This window comes from Glycine soja, chromosome 6, assembly GCF_004193775.1.
Source record: "Glycine soja cultivar W05 chromosome 6, ASM419377v2, whole genome shotgun sequence".
In the NCBI taxonomy this organism is placed as follows: Eukaryota; Viridiplantae; Streptophyta; class Magnoliopsida; order Fabales; family Fabaceae; genus Glycine; species Glycine soja.
In genome coordinates this window covers 41,057,245-41,064,546 of record NC_041007.1, presented here as the reverse complement: position 1 = coordinate 41,064,546, position 7,302 = coordinate 41,057,245, and positions in this window count along the sequence as shown.

The window sequence follows — 7,302 nt, the reverse complement described above, 5'->3', positions numbered from 1 at the left end:
CAGGTCATGGATACTCTGCATCACCAGGCATAAGCCATGGTGGAGGCTCTACAGCATCAACATTATCACATCTAGTGCCTGCATAGAGGTTGTTTTATAGCTATTGTTCAGGTTCCATTTTTCAAACTTTGTTTCCCTATTCTGTGTATATTAGTGTTTAGTGTTTGTTTTATAGCTTTTTTTATTATTCTTTTTAAAAATAGTTTTTCATTTTCTAAAATCATAAAACTTTTTTTATCAAACAAAACTTTCTGGGTTTTTTGTTTCAATACCCGCAAGTTTGCAAGTGCCCACAAATCAACCATGTTTGATAAAATAAGATTCCTCTTAAAAAATAGTTCCAATTCATCTCCATGTTAAAAGTAAGAAAATGACAACTTCTTTGGGTTATTTTTGGCTTTTTTCTTTTTAAAGCACTTGTTTAGAAATGAATTTTGAAGACTTGATAGGTTTTGATTAGGAAATTAGTTAGTGGGTAGCATGAAACTGTTTTAGAAAAATGTTTTTATAACTAAAAAATGCAAAGAGAAATATGATTTTGATTTAAGTGATCAATTTAAGTTACCTTTCTAAGACGGTGGTTAGCTAAACAACGTCTTAAAAAGTTATCTTTCTAAGAGGGGTTTTATAGGACCGTCATAAACTTTCGACGACGTTAACTTCAAAGACGATGCAAAATCATCTTTGTATGTTATTTTTCACCATCCCCATTTGTGTTTTTTTTTTTTGTAGTAGTGTTTATTAATTAAAATAATAGTTTGAAGGTAAATAAAATAAAGATATGTTCTTAGAAAAAATGTTTTATTTATTTATTTGATAGAAAGTAAAATAGAGTTTCTTTTTATAAAATGATAAAATAAAGAAAAAATAGAGTAAATAATGAGCCCAAAGTATCCTAGCTATAAATAGAGACATATTAGATTAGTTATGCGCTTTCTTTCCTCTCAATTTTGTTTTCTCTTTTTCTTCTCCCAAAATCCTCTCGTTTTCTCGCATAGACAAAAACTTACCTCAGTAAAATGACGATATCCAAATTGTTAACCCTTGGATTGTCATGAAAATTGGATACCAGGTTTGGAACGCATTCCCCAAATTTCCACTGTTGGGATTTGTGCAATAATGTCTTTGATGAGACAAATTCCCCTTACACAAAGACACTGGAGCGGAGTTTTGATCTCTTCTCCTTCTCTCTAATGCTTGGAAAGCCTAGGACAACAACTAGAGGAAAAGCTTGAGAAATCTCAAAGAATTGCTAGAGATGCCACTATCATTGCTGGACTACACATGCGAGCTTACGTAGAGGTAAGGGATGAGTGATTCACAATTGGAGAGTAGTGAGAACATGTGTGAGATCCTTAGATGATCAATTGGAATGAGTTTTTGGGTGTTTCTGCAAATTTTGATTCGTAACTGTGAATTATATACATTTGATAGACCAATTGATGTCCCGATAAGAAATTACTATGAAATTAACGTGTTCTTGTGTTGAGTATGAACCCTAAAAATTGATTTTTTTTCTAGTTAACATAAATTGTACTCTAAATAATCTTCTCTTTAATTGCTTATTTTATACAAATTACTTTCTTTGTTTTGTATCTTCCCACGATGATGATCAACATGTTACACACACACACACACACATATTGTAATAATAAAAGTAATAAAATAATAAATTAGAGAAAGTTGTAAAGTCAATGTCTATTAGTAATTTGTTTTGATATAATTTTAATTTAATTGTTGTAGAAACTCTTTTTAATTGAAAATAATATAGTTTGATTTTATATATATATATATATATATATATATATATATATATATATATATGTTTTGTGTTATGCAAATATCATTACCGTGGGATGTGCATATGATTTGTGAAACGTGATCAATTGTTATAATGAGATTATAATATTGTTGTTGAGATTGAGCATAGGTGCAAAATTGAACATGTGTTAATTTGTGAGATACACGTAAACATGTGATGATGGATTGTGATGTTGTGATATGTTAAAATTGTGGACATGAAATTTGGTTGTGAATAAGTGTGTGGTTAATACTTGATGTGACAATACTTGTGTTGTGAATTGTATTATACAATAATCCGACTGGTGTTTACCTTGAGAAAAATGTTTATGTGCAGCATTTAAGGGAAAGTGTAGGATTCCTAGTTAGGAACCTAAAGTGTTAAATTGTAGTGCAATGTGTTAAACATGTTTGAAACACAAGTGTGAGGTCATGAGTATTATATTATTCATGAGCAGTGTCTGCATGCAAAAAATTGTTTTAGGGGTTGGACTTGAATCAGGAAGGTGAGACCCTAACAGATTCTTCGAAGTCTAGACCATAGGGGTAAAAACACTTGGTTTGAGTGTTCCTTTAAACCTATGTTGATCCTATATGGTTGGAGCATTCTCACAAAATAGAGTGACATTGACTAGTCACTTTATGATTTTACTTAGTGAGATTGACCTAGTATACCCATTGTGTGATGTGTCTTGTTATGTACTCCTAAGCGCTTAAGTATGGTTTTTTCACTAACATGGTACCACGGTGCATATAGGCTTGAGTCTTAGTATAAATGTTATATAACGTCTGTGAATTGTTTATTATGAAATTGATGAATGTTGTTACGACTTGACTCAAGTGTGTGATTCATGTGTAATGTGATTGTTGATTGAAAAATGAATTTTAAATGATAAAGTGGAGAAGTAATATGGATTGTACGTATTAAGTTGAGGTATGTTATAAATACTTCTATAATTTATATTGATTACGTCTTTGGTTATTTGTATTTTATTTAAAAATATAATAACTCACTTCATGTGTGCTATTTGTGTTTGAATCTTGTGATGATCTTGAACTTTGTATTTGTGGGAGCAAATGACTATGTGAATGACTTTAAAGAACCTTGTGCTAGAGGATGCTGGAACACAATACTCTGATAGGATGAGACATTGGGGTATGAGTTTTTATTTTAATTGCATGATGTTATTTTGTTTTATTTTATTTCACTGTTTAACAATTTTTTTTTTTGTAAACTTTGACAGTCCTTTTCTGAGCCAAATATGTTTTTAATAAATTTTATTTGATAATAGTAAAGAGAATGTGGTTCTTTACCAAAATTGGTTTGATTAAATTCTATATTTTTATTTATTTTTTTGTTTATATGTATATCAGAATATAGGGTGTAACAAAAATGATATTTGTTACAATTTGTTTTGTCATAATTGGTTTGCAAATTGTGACAAGGTGTAATAATTAAACAAAAAACACGTTTAAAATTTAGCAATTTGTAATAGAGTATCAAGATCCGTACATAATAAACTCGGTAACTCTGTTTAGGTACAAAATAGCATTGCTCAAATGTAAAACATTTGGCTAGTTTGCACTTAAATTTAAATAAGCTCCCAATTGGAAAACATTTGAAGGATTTAGTTTTTGCATCAACTTGTTGTTGCTATACCATTTTCTCTGCGACATTCAAACATAGTTTCCTTCCTGCTTGCTAACATCGTGTGGCACTATATTTTATGTAATTGAATAGGCTCAATCCAATAGAAAAGAAAATGCACTAGTCTTAACCAACACATGGGAAGAAAAGTGTTTACACCGAGGCCGAACCTTCAGCTGTCTTAAAAGATCTTCAATTCTTCATTGACTGCAAAGCATCTGCTGTGTGAAACAATGAGAATTTGATAGAGAATGTTGAGGTAAAAGAATCCGGTGGACAACGTTGATGTTCCTGTGGTAAAATTCTTGAGCCAAGGGGGTTTTGTTTCCAGTTTGCAACAAAATTCTTTTAGGTTATGATTATACACGTAATATGTTGAAAAGTTTTGCTCTCAATTTTTTTGTTAAAAAAAATAATTCATTTGACAGATTTGTTGTGTTGGTTTCAAGATTGATAATAGAAAGTTTCAAGCACGATAATTTGTGTTGGTCATTTGATTTTGGCAATGTCTGTTGAAATATTATGGCTGTCAATGTTTGAAGTTAATCCTAGGTTGAGTATTTGAAGTTAAACCCTGGTTCAGTTTGTCAATATTATACTGTTATGTCTGTCAAATTAATGATTTGGAATAAAGAAAAATGAGCATAAGTTGAGCATTTCAATGAAGGAAGAAGAACAATTTACTTTTATTATGTATCAATATATTCATTCAAAGTACCATTGATCAATATATTTAAATAAATTAAATAACTTCTCACATGAATAATGATTTAAATTATTTGTAATATTTAATTTTACATATTGAATTAATATGAAAGAAAACTTATTAAATAAAATAAATATAAAAGTTTACAGTAATTTAATAATACTATCTATGTACAAATTTATTTATTTTTACAATTAGTTACTTTAAAATATATTTATTAAAGGATAATAAATTAAATTCCTGAATTTAAAATTATAAAATAATATAATATAATATGAAAATAAAAAAAATAGAAATTATATATATATATATATATATATATATTAATAGTTATATTCAATTTTAATTATTTAAATTATAACTAATTAGATAAATGTAAATTAATGATAGAAGAATAATATTTAAGATAAATATAAACATTATTTTCATTGTAAATTTGATTTTATAAATTATTTTTTTAAAAAAAAATTAATGTAATAATTAAATAATAAATATTAATGGCTTCACTCTTATATAAAATATGCTATATGTAAAAATATAAGTTACAAAATTTTTTGTATGATAAAATTAATAATATTTTTCAATTTTAAATTATGTTTTCTAAAATAATTCTTTATTTAATGATAAAAAAAATTAATTATGTTTTAGATTATTTTAATATCACATTGAAGTTACATAATGAATACCAATAAAATTTAATGATTACATGTATTAAAATACTATTGAATCATATTAAACAAAATTAATAGGAAATCATTATATACATGAATGAGTTTTAAGATTGAATTTTATGTAAAATAAATAAATTTGAACTCGAAGTTAACTTATTTGTGAAACAATTTTCAATTAAATTCATCCATAGTCATTTAAATGTATTAACCCTAATTATATAATTTTGATACTATTTTAAATAATAATTTTCACATTAATAATAAATTAAATAATTTTTGACAAAAGAAATAAAAATATTTAACATATTATATGCCACAAAATAATATATATCAAAATTTTCTAAGACATTATCATTATTACATATAATAAAATAGTAGACTTTATAATAATAATAATTATTATATATTAAAATAGTATATATATTATTTTTTTCTTTCTTTTTTTCACTTGGTTCTTTATAAGAAAATTTACTATTATTTAAAGCTTTTAATAATGAAATTATTTTCTAAAACTAATAATATTTATAATAATTGGTTATAATAAAAGATGTATTACCGTTTTCATGTTTATTATCAAAATGATAGTTTCATTTTTTATATAAACTTCACTTCAAAGGGTTATAAATATTCATCCAAATTCTTTTCCGTGTTTTTTTTTTATATCTTTTTTATTCATTATTATAATATCATTTCTTTCATTCATTCATTCTTTATTTTTATTTTCATTAAAACAAACACGTGTAATACATACAGGCTTTTCAGCTAACAGAAGACTAAATTATAATTTTGGTCCTCCTACTTTTACATATCCATGATTTTGGTACCTCTAAATTTTAATTATAACATTTGATTTATCTGATTTTATAAATTGGTGATCTTGGTCTTCCTGATAGATTATTAATAAATAATTATGATTAATTGAGTTATTAAGTTAATCAAAATCATTAATCATTAAAAAATAATTTAATAAAAGATTATTAATAATTCTAATTCTTCACATTGTGTTTCTCCTTTTCTCTATAAACACCTCTTTCACCTTCATTGATGCACACAACTCCACTAGCAACAATACTCATTAGGGTTAATAGTATTTTATTAAAGTTTTTTAATGATTATTAATTTTCATTTGATTTATAATTATTTTATAATCTCAAATAATCATAATTATTAGTTAATAATCTACTAGGAGAACTAAAATTGCCAATTTATAAAATTAGAAGATCAAATATTACCATTAAAAATAAGAGACAAAAATTATGAATTTAAAGAACTAAAAGGACCAAAATTATAATTTAGCCTTGCTGAAATTAATACGATTAACATGGAAGGAGGTAAGAATGTAACGGTTGTAAAGTTAAGGAAATTTGTGTATAGATATAAAAAACAAATAAGGGGTTTCGTGTAATTTCCTAAAGTATATTCATTTATCTATTGGGCAGGTCTCTTATCTAGTTTTACATCATCACTTTTTCTGAATAGATGGGGGAATATATTAAAATATTGGTTTTTAAAGGAATTTCATAGAATCCTGAGAAAAATAAGAAACTATTTAATATATTATAAATAACCAAATATTTATTACTATCTACATATTAGAAATAGAAATGTTTGTTTTTAATTGTACATTATAATTAGATTTTATTTTTGTTTTTATTTTAATGTGCAACTTTGTTGTGCTTTTATTTTACATTGTAATTAGATTATGAAAATTTTGTTTTAAAAATATTTTTAAACTAATTCTCAACTATTTTATCTTATAATATAAAAATTAAAGTCTATCCTAAAAATGAATGTGATAGGTAAGTGGAGGGGGCATATCTAGTTATTAGATAAAATTATTCTTCAAGGCACAGGTTAGTTAAAGACTCAGCCTTCATAAAGAGTAGGTGTCCTTAAAATTTAAATGTTGCCTAATTAATCGATAAAGCTGGTGATTGATTTCATTCTATGATCATAAAAATCAAACTGCTGTTTGATTCTTAATTACATTTTAAACGTGGTTCAACATAATCTTGTTGATTACATAAAAAATAAAATGTTGACTTAAATATGATTTTGATGCTTAATAAATATTAGATTTTATATTTTTTTTTTTGTAATAAATTTTTGTTTTGCAATGATTTTTAATAGAACAACAATTTTTTTTGTCCTTGATATTTATTTTTAGTCCCTAATAAATTAACAAATTTTGTGTTTATTTCATGATAAATATTTTCCATTTGTTATTAATACAAACTATAATAAAAAAATTTAATTTATTAAGAAACAACCACAATTTTCTAGTTTATCATGGACTAAAATAAAATATCAAAGATAAAAAAAATAAAAGTATTATTTTATTAAGAACTTAACACAAAGTAAAAATTTATTATGGAACAACCATAAAAATTAAGTATTTATTAGAGATAAAAACATATTTAAACAAAAAATGTTTAGCTTTATATATAGTTGCAAACATAATTTAATAAAAATGGACG